This window comes from Lathamus discolor, chromosome 1 (assembly GCF_037157495.1).
Source record: "Lathamus discolor isolate bLatDis1 chromosome 1, bLatDis1.hap1, whole genome shotgun sequence".
Taxonomy (NCBI): Eukaryota; Metazoa; Chordata; class Aves; order Psittaciformes; family Psittacidae; genus Lathamus; species Lathamus discolor.
In genome coordinates, this window is record NC_088884.1 from 31458934 (window position 1) to 31479763 (window position 20830).

The 20830-nt window shown below is 38.1% G+C and overlaps 1 protein-coding gene across 11 annotated transcripts in view; it reads right to left on the bottom strand.

Moving 5' to 3' along the window:
* Positions 1 to 20830, bottom strand: part of MAGI2 (membrane associated guanylate kinase, WW and PDZ domain containing 2) — a 731950-nt gene that overhangs the window by 120986 nt on the left and 590134 nt on the right. The gene's annotated exons all lie outside the window — the stretch shown is intronic.

The following is a 20830-nucleotide window of genomic DNA, read 5'->3' on the forward strand; positions in this document are numbered from 1 at the left end:
ACTTTTTGCATTGATCATGCTATTGACAGTTTCCTATTAAATTTCATTACTTTCCATCAGACATCCAGGACTACTACAGTCATTTCCTATTTTAGGCATAAACTAAACTGTATCTTGCCCATCATATAGATGTTTAGAGGCATTTTGTTGTAGCCATGAGGGCTCAAGGACAATGACAAGAAAAGTTTGTAGGTAGGTACAATAGCTTTTCAGTAGAAAAATCTAGGCAAATGTCTTAAAATCAATTCTATATTTTTAGCTAAACCACATGGTCAAGTAAAAGATACTACCTTTACCTTCAAATCTTATCTCATGTATAGTACAGAGCTACCAGTCAGAGCATACATACTTAAAGCAGAATACTTTAAGACAACGCGCTATTTATGGGTCTGCAGGTTGCTCATGCACCCACCAGCTACTGTTACTGGAAAGTTCAGAAAAAAAGTTCAAGTTCTTTCTTGTTGTCAGAATGGATCTATACAGTTATAGCCACAAATAATTTTCTGTACCGAAATGTTAAGACGCATATTAACATAAAAATAAGTAACCAGTACAAATGATATTCAGAACAGTTTGATGACCCACAGTCAGTTTGCATTTTAACAAAACAGTTTGTATCTTTACAACAAAAGGGAAGGATGTTTGGTTAGAGAACTCCAGAAGTTAAAGTATTTTTCTAAGTGAAGATTGTCTTATCCTACCATCAATTAGGAAGAAGTAACTTATACAGGCAACACTGAGAGGTGTCTACAAGGTACACAATTCTATAACTGACCTATCATAATGCAACATTTTATAATGGTATGTGAAAATTCAGCAATAAAATGAGAATTTATTTATGGAGGATGAGGTGGTCTGCGTGGCATTGCTTCAAGTGTATTTATGAAATTATGCCTTTTGAGTACTTCAATCAAAAGATCTAATCAAGTGAACTGAGAAAAAAAGAGCGTCATCGAGATGCCACTGTAAGGGCTGTTTCCATGTGACAACAAAAGGCAAAGGCTATTTCTACGTGAAAATGAAATGGCCATTTCCCACATGATCAGCCTGTCTAATAGTCTGATGGTAATTAATTGCATACGCACAAATTGTGATTCAGAGAAAGAGTTCTTCACAGGGTGCCTAGGGAAAAAACGTTAAAGAGTCTTTGTCTAAAAGTTTGTGAATATTAGTCACAGAAAGCTTTGGAGCTGTTAATATTGTCATAAATGTGCATCATAAGTTTCAAATTATAAGCACAAGCAGTAAGGTCACTTCACAGGCACTGCTGATAGAATGCCAGTTTCTCTCTCAAGCAGCTCAAATAGTTTTCAAAAGTCAAGATTTAAAAGACAGAAAGAATGTACCATACTAAATTATCATGGCAATGCCTGCAATTAATTGTGATTTGCTTATGCCCTGGTATAGAAAGATCTTACCTGCATTCTCCTCTCTGGCTTCCGTATTAGCAGTGATGCTGACATTGCTCGTAAGAGGACTGATACTGTTGAACTGAGATTTCTTCAATGCATGTGCCTGTTTCACTATCTTATGCCTTAATGCCCTTTGCAACTTTTTAATCCATGCAGTCTTTATTTCCCTGAGTGATGGCAATGCAGATATGTGGTGGGAGGAGACCAATCTGTTTGTTCATCCTCTCTTGCAATATTTAATCAGGGCGCAAAAGGAATAATGCATTTATTGTGTTATGCAAGTAAATCACCGTCTGTTTTCACCCCTTCACTTTGTACAGGATTAGCTATGATCTAAAACCTAAACCAAGATGTTTTTCATAAATCAGATAAACTAATTGACATTACATAGGTCTCCAGTGAAAAGAAATTAGCTTGTGCACAAGGAATGCAGCCAGAAAATATATAGGCCAAGTAGTTCCTTTCCCCAGTCAGTGCACAGGCAAAACTGAGCATCGGAAGGTCTTGGGTAAGAACTCCTTGAAATAACAACCCTGCATATCTCTCACAAGACAGCAGAAAATCCTTCAACATTTCCTGAATCAACATTTTTAAAGGTCTTTGTGATTTCTGAGGTATAATATGAATAGCACGTCTAGACACGCTCTGAAGTAACTCACTCACAGCTGAACTGTTTGGGACCCATAATGCTGTACTGTCTTACGGAGAACATATGGCTGGAGGTTAAGAGGAATGAGGGGAAAGGCATGATTTACTACATTCAAGGCAGAAAAACAGCTCCAGTGGTGTTAAACTGGGAAGACACAGATTCAGATCATGAGACAAGGAGGAGGACTAAAAGGGGTTAATTTCAGAAATCCTTCAAATAGATCTCTGGACTGTAGGAGTTTCTCATAATCTAACCCATTTTCCAGCCTGAGAGTTCCTCATTGCTGACACAGAGAGAAGTACCCAGCATTTGGTAGGGAGTGAGAGAGAAGTTTGGGATCATTACAGAGCCAGTGTCATGTTAAGTTCAGAACCTCTCTACTTCAGAAAATCTCCCTCAAATGTTCTTGTAGCATCTTTTCTGCCTGTTTTCTCCTGCTGCTTCTAATAATAATGGGTGCATATGGACAAGCATAATAGTGATCCCCTTTATAATTCCTGCCTGATTTTCTGAGCAAGCCATAGTCTGCCTCCAGAAATCACAGTTTCACAGTGAGTGGGTATCTCCGAAGTTATGCAGAACATTTATATTAAGCATCAAACTTTGCCTGGCTTTCAGAACTAAACCTACTAAAATGAGTAAAGCTTGCTTACAGAATCACAGAATGATTGAGGCTGGAAGAGATCTCCGAAGGTCATCTTGTCCAACCCCCCCAATCAAGCATGGCCACCTAGAACCAGTAGCCCAGGATCACGTCTAGGTGGCTTTTGAGTATCTCCAGGGATGTAGACTCCACAATCTCTCTGGGCAACCTGTTCCAGTGCTTGGTCACCCTCACAGTACAAAAGTGTTTCTGATGTTCAGAGGGAACCTCCTGTTTTTCATTTCATGCCCATTGACTCTGGTCGTCCCACTGGGCACCACTGGAATGAGCCTGGCTCTGTTTTATTTGCACCATCCCTTCAGGAATTTACATACCTTAGAAAGATCCCTCTAAGACCCCTTGTCTTCTCCAGGCTGGATATCTCTGTACTTCAGTGTCATCAGTGTCTGGCGCTCTTCCCAATTTTGTCTTCCTCACTAGCCTGTACAGACTCTACACAGGCCCTACCAACCATATATTGCTTGATAATGCTCACAGACAAGGGAGACCAGGAGGGATGGTCTATGCAGAAAGCTTCTGAATGAGATTCTCTAGATGAACTGGCAGGTTCAATATATAGCCAGTGGAGCAGGTAACAAATATCCTGTCCCACATCTCAAACATCTGCACTATCAGAAGGACAAGATTCTGCTGTCCAGCAGCCAATGCCCAAATTCAACACTGAGTCAAAGAATGTTAGAGAATACTGACAGTGGCCAAACTTGTCAAATTCTTAGAATTACCTCTGCTTACTTAAGGCACTTGCATTTAACTGACAAAATAAGGCAAACAGGCCTAGAGGGGACTTCTTGGATGATTTAACCTCATCCCATGTTGTCAGATACAACACGGTATGTGGCACTTGAGCAAATTCAGTATCTTCTTTGCAGAAATATCCATGAAGGCCCAGAATTTTTCACTTCTTTAACTAGTTTCTTTGTTTATTAAAATTTGCTGACCATGACTTATTTTTGTCACATAATGTTACTTGAGTCCATGTCTGAATGCTTGGTTAGAGGTCACATTTTGTTACCTACATACTTGAGAGCAAAAACCAGATATAAACTACCAATGCCGTTTGTTGTTTTAGTGACTGGTGAAGAAATCTGTGAGATTCAACATCCTCTAATGACAGATTCTTACTTACGTTCCTCTCTACAATAATGCTGCAGAGTTATTGGGGATTTTACACAAGCATTAATTCTGCAAAAATACTTTTTTCATGCTTGAAGTGCTTCATGCAAGCAGAATCTGTTTTATTGACATAACTAATTTCATCACAAATTACCTTCATGTTTCATGTAATGCTACCAGCTCTATTTCCCTCCTTTCTGAAGAAGCTATATTATTCAGTGACTCCAGTTATTGTTTCTGCTATGTTTTTATTACCCCTTCAATGTCTGTATAAACATCTTGCACTAGTAGGTAAGTTCCTCCATTTACTTACACATGTTCCTACCATTTGTATACAAACTCTGCTTGTTTCTTATTATTACCGTTATGCATTCAGTTTCCTGGCTGGATTTTTTTACGGTACCTTAGTGAACTGAATTGCCTACTAGACCGCCCTTATTATTACTATTTAGAATTCTTAAAATGTTTAAGTCTGAATGCAGAGGAGAAAAATGTAGATTAGATTTTTGTTGTTAATTTACGATCATATTCAAAGTTAGTGGAAATGTCTCCATTGTTTCTGATGGGTTCTGGATCAAACTCTTAGTACCTGTGTTATGTGCTTAAAATATGACAGAACACTGTGATTTGGTGAGCTATGAGAGAAATCTCTGCTGCCGCCCTGCAGCCCGTCCAAGCCAATAGCCATGGAGCTAAAACCAGCCCATGGTTTGCCAAGTCAGCACAGGAAGCAGCAGCTCTGCAAGGCTCAGGCTACCTTTTATTCCATTTTTTTCCTGTATTTACAGCCCAGGTAAACCCTATTAACTCCTCCAGCACTACTTATTCCCACCTGCATTTCACAGCCATATACATTTTGCATATGCATACTTAGCATGAGGTTCAGAACTAGCAATACATGATTACTTTATTGCTGAAGCTCTCCCTTCACCTGCCCACCCACACTATCTGCTGTCATTACCAGCTTTTTCTGTCACTTCTCAGCAGTGACCTTGTCTTCTCTTTCTGCAAAGCGCTGCAAGATTGCTGGCACGGCAGCCTATTTATAATGAAATCAGAGGTGTTAGCATGTTTCCAGTACTGTGATATGAAACATGGGGGTAATTTTAATAACAGCAGCACGTGACTGATGCTCAATAAGGAGAAGATTCATTAGAAATGAGCCATTTTTACATGTGCACATACAGTTACCAGAAGCAGTGCAAAGAACTAGTGCATGAGGGATCCTTTAGTTAGCAGTAGTTGCATTCTGAAACTTTGAATCTCAGCTTCCTTCCACTTGCCATAGGTGTTAACCCAGTATTTGAATACGTAGTTTTTGTTATGAATGGGCAGAGGCATTTCTTTGGAAGTAAAAGATTTCAAAAGGACTTGCATAAACAGAAATTCTCTGTTGTACTCTGACCTGGCCCATACCTGTAAAAAGCAATCTGGGTCTCATATCTGCATGTCATTACTTTTATAGACAAAGTATAAAACCTAGGATCCTGCAGTTCATGGTAGCCTGGTTTCTCTTTTCTTTGAAAATTTGGCCCTACCTTTCGTTAATACTCATTACTGCAGTAATTATAATAATTTCTTAAAGGAGATTACAGTTTAAGATGACCACTGCATATTAATACTGAAATACTTAAAACACCTGCCAAGAAAATTCTAACTTACCCCTTTTAAAAAGGAACATTAGCTACTAAAACACATTAAGAATGTAACCTGGGGAGATGTACATGCATATAATAACCACAGCTACTGCTTGGGAGAGTTGGATTTAAAATTGACCATTTTATTATTAGCTTTGTATCAGCTTTATGTGATAGACAGTACTGTGGCAGCCACAGTGAAATGAAAAAAGCTGCTGGGGGACATAATGCTCAGCTGCCTCCTCTGCACCCAGAAATAATTTCAGGACCCCTTGCTGGTCCTGAAGAGCCCATTAAAATATCTCTGTTCATACTGGCATGGAAGAACCGTTTCCCAGTCTTCACCTCATACAGGAAGTTTTACCTGTGTGCTGACAAACTCTGCAAAGCTGACAGCTAACCACAGTCCCATGGGTCCTTCTTGCATTCGCTGGACTGTGGGAACTGCGGTGCAGGGGAAAAAATCGGGGTAACAAAAATTATTTACTGAATCTGACAAAAATGGAAATCAAAATGTATTTCTAGGCATTTCAGGCACTCAGACTTGCATTAGATAGGCCTAAATTTTCCGCTTAGTGAAACTTGAGCAACAGATGTAAATCAGCTGCTTATCACGCTTGAAAAGCAGTAATTCTAAAAAACACCGCTGTAGAAATGGTTAACTTGGGCAAAAATCTGTCTCCAACATCGCAGGGGCTGAGCACTCTGGTTCCGAACTCGGCTTTCTGCACAGGGCCAACAGGATGATGTGACCCTGACACATGTGTGCAACTTTACCCAAGAATCAGATGTGTTGAGTAAGCAGGTGCCATTTTTATATGATTTTTTAGAACCCATTTTAATTCTACTGTGACCCAATGCACATGCCTAATTACAAAGCTGTCTATTCAGAATTTTTGTGCTTAACCAGCATGTATCATGTAATTACACTCAGGCAGATGTGGATTAGTAGAAGAAACTATTTACATTTTATTTGTATTTTGCATATAGCGGTAAAAGCTATTTAAATAGAGGCATTTAACTTTTTTGGGGGAGAGGAATAAAATACATTCCAAAATAATCTAAAGACCTTGATTACTTGCTGATCCAGTAAACATGAAACATTGCAGATTAAAAACGTAAGTAAAGCAATAGCAAAAGAATGCTTAAATAAATGCTGCTCATAAAGTGCTAAAGAGCAGGCAAAATCTCTTCCTAGCTAGATAGTTTTTCACTTCTTCAAGCATTTAAAAGCAGAGCATGGATGTTAAAATTGCCACTTTACCAAAAAGTAATTATTTAAAAGATAAGTAATTTGGAGGCAAGACCACATAAAAAGAGAAACGTCCAATTTTCAAGGCAGCCTTTTATTTACAAATTATGTAAGCCTGTTCTGCCTAGGTTTCGCTTGCAGGAGCTCCTTGTGCATCCTGAAATGCCTGGTGTGAATGAACTGCATGACAAAGCATCAGTGGATCTGAAGAGCAAGATAAAAAATGTACGCTGTGTTTGCATAGCTATTTGGGATCACTTTGAAAGGTGTCACTGTGTGCAGAGGATCATGTAGAAATTAAACCCTTCTTTTTCTTTAGAAAAAGGAGGTCAAAATTTACAACACATTTGCTTTTCTATGCACAATATTTTATTTCTGTACTCAGAGCGTCCCATTTATCCAGGCAACAGCTCCTGGGAGGACAAAAGTAGCCCAACCTGCCTCCCAGCAGCCTAAAGGCATAAGGGTATGGAAGAGCATGATGTAAATACCAAGCAGCCCCTGTCCCTGCCTGGGAATCCTGGCAAAGTGCCACCTGTCCCTGGTGGAAGACATTTTCAGCAACACTCAACTGCACACCATTGCAACTGCTAATTCTCAACATAAACTGCCGGGAAGGAAAGAGGGAGATGAATGAGGTGAGGAACTAAATGGAGCATTTCCAAAGTGGCTGCAGCACAAAGACAAGTATCTTTATATGCTGAAATACATATGCAGCTGGGAATTTCTAGTAATAGGCAGTCATGTTTTACTTGTGCATTGAAACGGCTAGCAGACCTTTTTTCTTTCTTTGAGTAATGATAGCACCATGAGGACAAGCAATTACTAGTCACATATTAAATTAGTTCTTCATAAAAAGTAACAGCAGTTACTTGGACACTTTGTGCAAAGTCAGATTAGTAGGATTAGTCTCCATTTCAAATCAACAGAGTTACACCATGAGAGTTCATTTTGATTTTAGAGAAACTCTGGTTACTCAAGACATTCCTTGTAACTGAAGGGGGCATTACCTCCAGAAGTAGGCCGTATTATAACTCTGTTATCTACTTACTAAGACCATGATTTTCATCATTGTGTGATCAATACTGTTTTTCTTGCTACACTCGGAAAGAGTGCTCACGCAGGTGCCTAACTTCAGCAGCTGACTCTCTGGGACTGGTGTAGATTTGATGTCTCTATCATCCATCAGGTCACTAACTTAAAGACTAAAAGCTTTGATTTGTGGAATTTTTTGGGTGTTCATTCCTCAGGTCCACATTCTGCTGACTGAGCTCAATAGGAGCTGTCAGCACTCAGTACCTCTGAAAATCAGTGTGCTTGTTTCAGATCAAACCACGGATGAGGGACCAAATGCCAGGCACCGAATCTGAAGATATTGCTATGATGTATTGTTCAGCAAGTTCAATCTATTATAATAATATGCATCCAAATTCTTCCCATGAGAAATGTTTACAATTACTGTTGCCCCAGATGCTGCTGTTAACACGATAAATTTACTCCCTAACTTTATGCTGAAGAATCTGATTCCGGCTAAACATCTTGTGCCTTTAATCCTGCCATTTATAACAAATTGTTTGCTAATTCACTGCTTTCATCCCTGCTATTAGAGATGCTATTGCTTTGCCAAACCAGAAGTTCAGAGTATCGATATATGCATTTATATTTGTGCATATATATATAGATCTATATACAGACCCTCATATCTTACTGTATCTGGAAAGCATTCAAAGGAATTTATAAGGTCAGCACTTTCCAGAGATAGAAATAGATACTTTGAAATAAGTCTGGACTACTACTGGTTACTGCTTTTACACAAAAGTATTCTATTTCTATTGAGCAGATTTTAAATGTAGCAAAACAGTGTAATAATTTCCAATTAAATAAATGGATTTTTACTAATAGTCTCCTACGTATAAATATCTCAGGGCATTTAAAATGGAGTAATCTTTGACTACCAATTCCTTAACAAATATCTCATAAAAATATAAGGCTAGTAAAGAAGTAATTCTTTTGATTTTTAAAATGTCCATTCAACCTTTACGTTCATGCATGCTTATCTTATTTATTAACCTCTATTTTATCTTTTTGGGATAGTAAAATCATGAATATAAATGTTACTTCTACTTCAGAGAGCTTCTCACATTATTTCTATACCAAAAGATCCACTCAGTAGTTTCTCAGGCATGTATAAACATATTACTTGCTTTAAAATTGCATAGCAAAGAGAAATAGTGGAGTTCCTTTTGGTTTTCTCAGGTTTTACTGTATTTTTCCAGGTTAATAGAGGGTAATGTATTGCGAAACCTACCTTCCTTCCAAGCAAGTGTTATCTTAATATCTCTAGAGCCTCTTTCACTGCCAAGCACTCATTTTCAAGGACAATATATTTTTATTCTTTGCCAAACAATTTAACACCTTCACCACTGAATAATTTATACTTTCTTTTCCAGCCCACTCCTGAATACGACGCTGAGTCTAAACTACAAAATTCAGCTTGCATAATAAATTTTTGGTGAGATGAAGGAATGAAAATCATTAACAAAAGTCCCACTAAGCCCCTTTTTTAAGAGTACATTGTAACTAACACACAGGAAACTCCAGCCTTACAATGGTTAGGAAAAGGTCACTTTTCACCCTTATAGCTGCATGGCAAAAACCACATTCTCCTTTTATGAGGATTATTCAACCTCCCAGTAGCTATTCTGCCTCCTTGTATGTCCCATTCACTTTCTCTCTTTTCTGTTTGGGTTTGTAAGCTTTCTGTGAGAGCGTTGAGAATTTGCAGTACTCTTGTACGGTTTATAGCACTGAGGACTCACAATGAATGCGACTTCATTTCCACTGCAGTAAACATCTGAACAATGGTAACACTGCTGAAGGGTAAATACCTTACTGCATTCTATTCTCCAGTGCAGGGAAGGGGTTCAGCTTCATGCTTGGATCCTAACACTTGCAAGCAACTAATCTGCCTTATGGATACATCAATTCCTGCCCAATACTCAAATCTCAGATTTTATATATAAAGGAGCATTAATTCTCTATTCTGTATGAGAACACGTCATACCTTCCTTTTTAGAAAATAATTAATTTTCTGGATGTTTAAATTTATTAATTTGTTAATTAGCAATGAATAAAAGTAAATTAAAATGGTTATTATGGATGACTGTGATCACCTATCAGGCTATTTGCTCAGACTGAAAAAGCAGTCTCACAGTATGCATGTCATCTCCTAATATTTTCACTGTGAATCATCCCACGGGTGGCCTGTAGTTAAAAAGCCCTTCCTAAAATGATTACTGTAGCTAATTTTTCCTCAAAAGGCTGCCTCTTTTTTTCATTTGCCTCTCTACAATATTTCTACTCTGCTTCTGACAAAGTAGGTGGTACCATCTCTCCTGAGAGTGCATTACTTCTATGTCCATCAAAAACTGAGAGTGAGTTGTAGCCTCCTGTGCAGTTGGAGATAGTAGCCATAGTGACAGAAGGCAAATCATGGAAAATTTCTCTCGAGCATATTTTATGCACAACTTACCCTTATTTGTTAAGCTGTGAAAACAGTATGAAATGGGACAGCCATTTCACAAACTTCCTCCTAAGAACCATCTGCTACATGAGAAGTGCACAAAGAAGGGATGCAGCACATCAGAGACAGGAGATAACTAAGGATGAGCAATGGATGAGCGTGTGTGCTGTGGGATACAAGAATGGAAGGAGCAGGAGCAATCTGGGATGTGCATGACAGCAGCAGAGTGCTAGAGAAAGCAGAAAGGAAGCTGATGTGTGCTGGGTGTTTTGCTCTTCCTGGTCTTTAAAAATACCCTAACTGGCTGCATGTCTAAGAGCCCTGTCCTGCCTCTGGCAGGCACAAAAAACCTGGAGTATATTGGTGAATCCTGCTCCAAAAATTAATGTTTTAAAAATAGATGGTAATTTGTGTTACAACTGCTTTTGTTCTTTCTGCTTCTTATGACAGCTCTAGTATGAAATTATTAATTTTTCAGGCTTGCATGGACACAATGCTCATGTACATCCCCTGTCAGAAAGCAATTTCCAGACAAAAAAACACAGTAAGGTGTCCGCTATATTTATGAGTGATTTTTAGAAATACAGTTAAATGATAGTTATTAATTCTAATGGAGATCACAATCAGAAGAAATCCACCTAAGGTTAAACTAAAAATCCCCAAACAATCCTAGGTATAAAAATGAAAGCAGGAATCCTTGTCAATTTTTATTGTTTCCACATTTACTATAGTCAAGAAGATAAAAGTTCATGAAAAGAAACCCCACTTTGTCTTTATGAATTGCTCAAACCAAAGCTGGTGCTGCTGTCACTAACAAGAGAGACATCACTATAAATAATAGTGTCCTACCAGCAAAGTTAAGCATGGCTGGGTGAATAAATTCACTGTTTGTTTGACTTAGTATGTTTAGATTTTATGAATTTTACAACAGATATAGCAGGGGGAATGTGTACCCTTTCATAGGACAATAAATCAGCCTTTAAATAGAACAAGTTTTTATGAGAATTGAAAACAATGTAATGTTACAACTACAAAACATTTTTTTCCTAATTTTTCTGACTAAAAATTTATATATTATATTCCCAGAAAATATTTAGAAGAACAAATGACAGCGTTTTCAAACAGACATTCCTTTAGCTTTTCTAAATAAGGAATCTGAAATTGTTTTAGCCTTTTCAAATTTTAGATACAGGATGAGCCAATGAATTGGTACATTTAATCTCCAGTGAACCTGGAACACTGGAAACTGCTACTGAAACACTGTCCAGACTGGATCTTCAGGGTTAATAAAGAAGTGAAATCATAGGCAAACACTGTGAAGAAACAAATTCTGAGAAGTTCTGTCATTTTATTTCCATTGAGAATAAAACTATGCAGTCTTTTCACTGTCACTACAAAAATATGTACAGTGTTATCCCTCACGACAGAACTACTGTAACAGCACTGTTAGCCTTCCCATGGCAAGGAGTATTCTGATTAACCCAGGGGCAGCGAAGGAGGTTTATGTGATGAAAAATCTGACACCATGCTGATAATGTCACTATAGTACAATTGCTAACATTACTTCTATGATTTATTTTAAATGCTAGGCATATATGGCTTCTGAATGTGCTTATTTGATACAGGATAAAGACCATAAAAAGAGAGGATGCTAACTTTGGTATTAGCCGTGACCATATCCATTTCCTTTTTCAGCTTTCACTGTCCTCCAGGATTTATTGCAATAACCTGTGGAATAATTGCTGAATGCCATAAAATCCTCCTAGTAGAACTCCTCTCAAAGGTACTTTTGGACAACAGAGGTATGCATAGTTTCACACTTACAGGGAGCTTCAGAAAGAGTAGTGATTAGAAGGAGGATCAGTGGTCTACTTAGTCTGAAAACTGGAGAACATGCTTTGGATTCTGAAGCAATCCTGAATTTATGTAACAGCAAGCATAGCTGTTTCTCTGGTGCAGTGTTGCTGATAACCACTGCTGGCACATTTTCTTCCAGCTGTGTTCACTTGGGCTTGAAGGCACAGGACACCCTTTACTCTGATAGAGCTGAGACCATCTGCCTCTTTGTCCAGCTTTAGGCTGTTGCTATCAGAAAGAGCACCATAGCACCAGAAATCCCTCAAAGCCAGCCCAGCACAAGAGGGCTGGGAATAGTGGAACTGATAATGTTATTTAAGTGACATGGAAATAGAGAAAAAGGCAAATACTAGCAGCAAAGAAGGGAGAAACCTAATGGTGTGGAGAAAATGTAGAATAAAACCCTCTGGTTTCAGTGTCTACTGCCCTACATGCTGGCCAAGGAAGCTGAAAGGCGTTTCTGTATTTGCAGAGTCCTTTCTTGTTAGTAGACAATCTTACAAAGAGCATGTTCTCCAAACCTATTAATGACTCTGTCCTGGCGTTCAAAAAATGATACCATTGTTAAAATAAGTCAAAGATCAGGTTTAGGTCCGATCGCAAGCCTTCTGCATGCACAGGGAAGAACTATTTGCACATCAGAGATGTGCTTCTCCTCCACTGGAGTTTAGTCAGGTTCTACTTCGGATTATAACTAAATATTTTCCCAACTAGGTTCTTATCCACTCTCTGCATTTCTTCTACCAAGGGATTCTACCCCTCCCTGGCTATGAAAAGGTGTAGAACGAGTACTTGTCTGTATGGTTATTTTCATGTAGTGCAAAAGCAAGGCTGTTAAGGATGACTGATAATATATTCTTCTTTTTCACTTGCGCAAATAGAATCCATTTGGGAAAGATGCTCTCGAGGCATAACAAAGATTTTGAATACCTAAGTAAGACCCAGATGTGCCAACAAGACATGAAAGAGATTAAAAGCTGTCGCCATTAAAAGAGAAATTAGTTACGTGATCATTCTGCAATTTCCTCAAATCCTTCACTTTCCCAAATTAAAAAACAGATGTGCTGCCTAATTCAAACACAAAAATATGAGCTGTGCCTTCATCTAATGGCAAATTAATACTGTTGCATCAAATTGACTGAAATGTAAAGAGGTGAAAGAGGAATAAAAATTGTATGAGCTTTATGTGATTTCTCTTTTTTCCAGCTAAATTGATTTCTCTTTTTTCCAGTGGTGGTGGTCTAAGTCCACCACTGATAGCAATGATGTAAGGCTACAGTGCATGAGAAATTTCAATTCACTTGAAGGAGCAGGTTTGATACATAGCCTGTCCCTACAACTTGCTATTGCAAGATACAGAGGTCGAAAAAAATCATGGTAGCCAGTGCCATTTCTAAGATTTGTTAGAAGACCCTGCTGCCACTGAAAGGAAGAGTAAAAATCTTGCTGAAGTCTGTTGAAATGGATGGAATTATACAGTACAAGGTATTATGCATCACTCTGTCAACATGGGGCTGCTTTCATAGCCACAGGAAGGCTATCAGCCACCGACTAAACTCACTGACCTTCCCCTTCCAGTCTTCCTGAGAGATGGATTTTTTCAAGTGTCTTTTATAATATCTATTATATACCCAAAAATTAAACTTTCAAATTGAAAAATTATAGATTAAATGTTGCCTACATGCATTTGATGTGTTTGCAAGCAGATTTTGATACAGTCTTTATGAAGAGCATGATTTATACTTTATCCTTTGCTTTGGGGGTCTCTGCTCTAGTCCCTCCTTTTTCCTCTAGTTGGTCTGGCTTTTTCCCTCAGCTGCATTCCAGTTATGTGTGCATTTGGGAGAGACATAGAGAGGGAGGGAGGACTTGATTTCTATGGCTAAGGCCACTTCTGCACTGAACTGGTCAAAGACCTAGAACTGGAAAACTTGTTTTTTTCTGTCAGCCAAGGAACGGGTTCTGTTCAAAACAGAATTCATAGTGGAAGAAAATTAGATCCTAATTCTAACACACACATGCAAAATAAAGTTAACATCTACATGTGGATATATTCCTATGTCAGAAAGTCAAATCCGTATCCCTGGGACAGGCTGATCACTGTAAAAGTGACTGCTCCATGGCATGGAGCCCTTCAGTGATACATCTGTAAGAATATTTGATAGGCTGAAATAATACTATAGTTCATCTACCTCCCATAGTTTCTAGAAACAGATGCATTCTTTTCTGTAATGGACTAAATAATTTTCCATATATGGAAAATTGCATATATATGCAATTATATGGAATATAATATGTGCATATATATGGAACATATATGCACATGTATATTTTTACAGAGATACAGGTTCAGCACACCTACCCACAGACATACACATAGAAAAGCACTTCATCATACACATACATCTGCTATTAGTATAGTAACCAATATTGGTTATAACACTAATAACCAATAATAATAATTATTGGTTATTTAATAATATATATTGGTTGCATAAGATATATTGGTTATATAATATTGGTGTGTATATATATTAATATTACACAATTAATGTGTGTTCATTAATTATATTGCTTATACAATATGCAATATATATTGGTTATATAATAATTATAGATAATATAACATAATAACCAATAATAACTAATAACCAATGTTATGTTACTATTTAACACATTCAGATACATCCAGATACCTACACTACACATGATATGCATACCATTGTTTTATAATGAACTATCTGTAACAGGCTGAAATTAGAAAAAGTATTATATCTTTGGAAGTGTCACATAGAACTGGATGAGTCAGGTGAAACTCTGGCCTTTGAAAATCACAGAATCACAGAATCCCAAGGGTTGGAAGGGACCTCAAAAGATCATCTAGTCCAACCCCCCTGCAAGAGCAGGGTAACCTACAGTACATCACACAGGAACTTGTCCAGGCGGGCCTTGAATATCTCCAGTGTAGGAGACTCCACAACCCCCCTGGGCAACCTGTTCCAGTGCTCTGTCACTCTTACAGTAAAGAAGTTCTTCCTGATGTTAACGTGGAACTTCCTATGCTCCAGTTTACACCCATTGCCCCTTGTCCTATCACTGGATATCGTAAGACACTGCTGTAAAAAGACCTGGGGTGCTGTGTGGCCTGGGGGAGCACTGATACCTGTGTCACTGATGGAACACCAGTAATGCTGCAACACTACATGTTTGCCTATACATGCACTACAAACATGCATGTTGCTTTAAAAACTTCAAGAAACTTCTCATCATTAGGAGTTTTGATAAACAGAAAGTTGATGCAGCTGGTAAAAAGAGGTTATACAGAGAATGTGTTTTCTGAGGTTTACTTTCTAAGTTGGGGTTAGCTAAAAGAAATTGCCAGGTTTTGGCAATTATGCTGCAATGGTTGAATTAAAAATCTCTAAAAAAATAAAACCATTATGGTTTTGTTTCTTCACTAAATTTTCTTCAGCTTGCTTTATTTTTAGTTTGATTTTTTTTTTAAATTATCAACAGTTTGGAAAAATACTACTTCCAGTTGACTTGCTGTTACACATACTATGCTCTCACAAAGAAGAATTCATTATTCTTGCAGAAAATGAAATTATTTAAAATACCACAATCCTGCATTCAGAACTGCACATATTATGGACAGACAATGTTTACAACACTGTACAGTCTCAAAGTAAAATCTATCTGCTTGGCACCTCGGATGGAGTAGCATTTTTGACATGAACATTTACTCAAATGCAATTCTTATTATTATCCTTCTTTCCCCCAACAATTCAGAACTATTTTCTTGAAATAAGCAGGAGCTGCACTAGAAACACTTGAGTCTCTTATATAATAAGCTGCATTGCCTTTTGATGTAATCAAGTCTGGCCTAAAAAATATACTGATATGTAGAAAATAATGGGAATGAGAAGAAACAGATTCTTGAAAACAATGTATTAAAAAAAAACAAACCAGAAAGTGTTTTGAACTCTGAGTAATGATGCTGCCATTCTAACCTGTCTGCAAAATGACCAGAGGTAACAGGACAGTATTTTTAACTTCTCTTGGGGGGTTGGAACTAGATGATCTTGAGGTCCTTTCCAACCCTAACTATTCTATGATTCTGTGATTCTATGTTAGAACAATCCCCCTAAAATAAAGCCATGTTCCAAAATGATATAAGAAATACACAAATGTGGTAAATATTTTGGTACCATGTGTCACATGAATTTCATGTGGAATTTTACAGAGGAATCTACCCTTAAACTCTCTCATTAATTCAACAAGGTTAAATACATGGGTGATTTCTGGTTTCAGTGATGAGGTCTGACAGGAGGCAGTGTCCATGTGTGTGCTTGGATGCCTTCCTCTCCACTGCCTAGGGACAACCAGCTTGAGCCCACCAGGCTGCCCTGTGGCACGTGCACTTCTCTGGAAGTTACAGTGTAAGAAAGTCAACCAGGCTCCATTGAACAAGATGGGTACCAAGAGCCCTGGCTGATGCTCTGGCCAACACCAGGGGAACAAACCTAGTAACATGCCAGTGACAGTGGTATGATTAACGCCACCCTGCACGTCCAGCATCTGTCATTCCCATACAGTCACAATGAAGTTTCTATTAAACTATAACCTGCACCTCTCCCCGACAACACGCAAAAGCACTATCAGGTTCCCTCAATTTCCTCTTTTTCCAGTTTCTCACCTTCTTCTGCTGCCTGCTTTCTCTGAATTGCTCCAGCAAGAAACCACCAATTTTTCCTGTGCTCTGTCATTCCTCACCATGTCACAAGCAACCCCAGCTCAGCCCTACCAGCTTCTGCAGAGCTGATGGGTTTGCAGGATTCAGGACAATAATCATCAGCTGGGGATAGCCTTTGCTTATTGAGACTTGTTATTTGGACTATATGGTGGAATAGAAAAGATGATGAATAAAAGAGCAGCAGCATAACCCAGCATGCTTCATGACACTATTAGCCTATGAATAAGGAACAGACCTACCAAGAAAAGGTGTCCAATATTCTCTGACTTTTCCTCAGCAGTACCACAACAGTACTATAGAAGATGCTCCGTAGTTATGGCAAAGAAAGTCTCAGCAAATACTGTGTACAATGATGCTGATCTTACCGCAGCAGAAATTAGTTGAAAACAAAGAATTTTAATTTACTTTTATTAGGAGCTGAAGAAGCAAGCAATACCTCAAAAAGAGTGAAAGTGCCAGTGTTTAAAAGATCTGTACTCACATCACTGCTCTCAGACCTTTCCTGCAGAGCTCCTTCTCTTCTTTTCTTTAGTCCCTTGCCCCCCCCTTCTCCCGCCTCCTTCTCCAAGCACATGCATATAAACACCCACTCTCCAGCCACCTCTGAGCATAAAATTACTGCCTTTTCTCCCTGCCTGCCTGCAGAAGAAAAAGAACCTGTCAGATCTTCAGCTCCAGCAAATCCTAGTCCAGTCAGTTTTCTCCCAGTCCTGTACTCAGCCTCTGGAAATGGGACCACTTTCTCCTCCACCACCTAATCACCCCCTGAGACTGATAGCTGAGACATGGCAAAGCTCCTGACCTCCAGTCACCAAGAATTCATCTGGCTCCTGTACACAGTTCTCACTTATCTGGGCATGATGGAGGAACAGTGTTTAGGGGAGCTGCTCCCCTGTGGAATCTACTGAAGGAAGAGATGAGCATAATCAAGTGCTGCCCAGGCAGCTCCCTGCTGCTGCATGCACAGGGCACACAGCAGAAGCGTTGCATCCCGAGCTCCACCTCCATTCACCAACTGAGAATCACTGTCACACCTATGTGAGTGCTGGAGGGGAGAAGATTGCAGAGCAGAGAGACAAAAGGCTGGATGAAATTTTCTAGGGGCTTTTCACTTTTAATCAGGATTAACTTCATGCCCACCTACTGGTTTGGAAAGTGCTCTCAATGTTATTGAGAAATTTCCATTACAGGTTTTTAAATAAACAAGGCATTTTTTAAAATGTCAGAACCATCAGTTATAAAGAGGCAGTTGCGTAAATGCTGGAATAAACTTTGCTCTTCTTACAAAGGCTATGTGAACAGCTGAAGAGGGTCAGATGAGAGGTGCATCTCTGCTAATGTCTGGATTCCGGCAATAGACAGTGAAAGATGCTTTAAAAGTGAACTCAGAACAAAATTGCTTGAAATGTCTCTGTAACCCCCATTAGTTAAAGGTTCACAGAACTCCTGGAAAATGATTTATATGCCTGGAAATGTTTCTTCTTCTCTAACGCAACTCTATTTTTAACTTATGCCATGTGCCAAATGAGAAACTCAGAGCATTACAGAAAATTTATCTACATATGATTAAATATGAATTTCTGCTTTAATGTATACCACACAATTGGACATATGCAGTATTCGGCCTAAGTATCTTAACTTATCTTAATCTTAAGCTGAACTCCATTAGACTTCTCTTCGCTAACATTTCATAGAATCACAGAATAGTTAGGGTTGGAAAGGACCTCAAGATCATCTAGTTCCAACCTCCCTGCCATGGGCAGGGACACCTCACACTAAACCATCCCACACAAGGCTTCATCCAACCTGGCCTTGAACACCGCCAGGGATGGAGCACTCACAACCTCCCTGGGCAACCGATTCCAGTGCCTCACCACCCTCACAGGAAATTTAAATTTAAGCTTTAAATTTAAGCTTTAAAATTTGTTCTCAAAGAATAGTTAAATGCAAATGAAAAGCTGAATTTCTGAACTCCCAGATTTTAATGCAGACTGTATTTGGTTGCACCAATGTGGAAGTGGAGGTGATTATGCACTCTTAATCTATTTAATTTTTAATACAAAATAAAGAAAAAACCTCTGAAACTCAGCTAAATGTTTACTTTCTGCTTTGAAAATTGAAAGGTAAAATAGAGCCCTATATGCAAAACAACATAATTAAAAGGAAATCAAAGGTGGTATGACTGATGATATTGAAAAGTACAGTTCTAGATTATTAATTTTGTTAGCCCAATATGAAGTTCTCACTTTCCCTGTCACCTCTTTATATTCTAGATAGAAGCTCTTTCACCCTCCCAGATCATTCTTGTTGAGAAACAAGATGTCATAATTTATTGAACGAAATATCACATGAGAAGATGATGACTATCATTTTCAATGTATATTTTGGTCTCATCATACAAATAGAGAAATCATGAGAGATAGATGTTAACTATATTTGATAGGAAGAAAGTTATTTCTGCAACTGCAGCATTTTTGGCAGCCACTGAGTTCACTGCACACTATTTACATAATTGGCAACTTGCAAAACTTTCAGAAATTGTCCTAATAAATGTAAGGATTATGACAACATATTTATTCTCTCCTGGCCTATGTTAAACATCCTAATGGCAGAATCTGCAGATTTTGTATGATGGAGTTCATACAAAGCAAAGAATGAATCTACGGGCTTTTGAGATTTATCATACACACTTGTGTATGCCAATATGCACAGTAAAATGGAATAAAAGTATATTAGTACGTGATAGTAGACATAAAAAATCTTTTAACATTGCTTCTGCCTTTGTATTTTGCATACTGCAACATGTATGACATAGTTTTAGTACCCTTGTTTACACTTTTGGCCTTTGCGGCCATGTTTTCCATGGAGTTAGGCTTTGAATTAAGATGCAAGGGAGGCTGCACATACTTGAATAATTTGTGTTCTAAATATTTTATGTGATTTTTCACCTTTACTCTTTTATATTTTAATTTACCATGTTTCTTGATTTCTCTCTGACCTTATTCTCTGCTAAAGATAGTTATAAGATCTTTAGAGCACCAGCAGATCTCCGTTTACTCTTGTTACAGAGCTCGAGAATGATGTCTTTGGTTAAACAGAGAGTGTCTTGTGTACATGATTTATGCTGCATTTGTCCATAAAAGACAGGATTGTTTATATTATTATAGATCATATCTGCATTATGCTTTCCCTTCCCATCAAATTGCTTCACCTTCAGTTTCTGAGTTAATAAAAACATAACTGCAGTAGAAATCTGGTCAAAGGAGAAACAGCTAGATAAAAAGACAGGGCTGTGCGTATGGAATGTTGCCTGGCTGGACACGTTCAGACCTCAGCCACCTTTAATCAAACATGTTCAACTTTCTATAGTCAGTGCTGGAAGAGTTCCTCAAATGGTTTAGCCATTAGAATTAAATGACTACATATAAGCAGATCTGCTTAGATACTCTCTCCAGCACAAAAATATGTGGTACAATTACATAAACCAAAACTTCACCTGTTTACATGTCCAATATTTTACTGTTTCATGTAGTAAGAGTGTATTACCGTTCTTAAGACTCATAAACATAGGTCAAATTATAGTGTCAACAATTGTGATTTTCTTTCAAAATATAGTGCCATAAACCATGCATGCTATGAGTTGTCTCCTGTGTATAAACACAGATCTTATAAAAGCAAAATGAAAGATTGCTGTTCTTTACAGATTCCTGCTACATTTCTGTGTATTATCTGGACTTGAAAAACAAAGAGTCTTTTGAAGAAGAACCACTATAGGAAAGAAACAAGTTACATATATTATTCAATCCTAATATTGGTATATTCTTTCTGGGTACCAATAATATCTGAACCAAAATATTATAAGTGGCCGAAAACAACCATCAGATTTCTTATAATGCTGTTGTTGGAATGGTTAAATGAGAGATAATTAAGCCTTTGAAGTTTAAAAGGGTCGTTGCTGTTTTTTTGATGT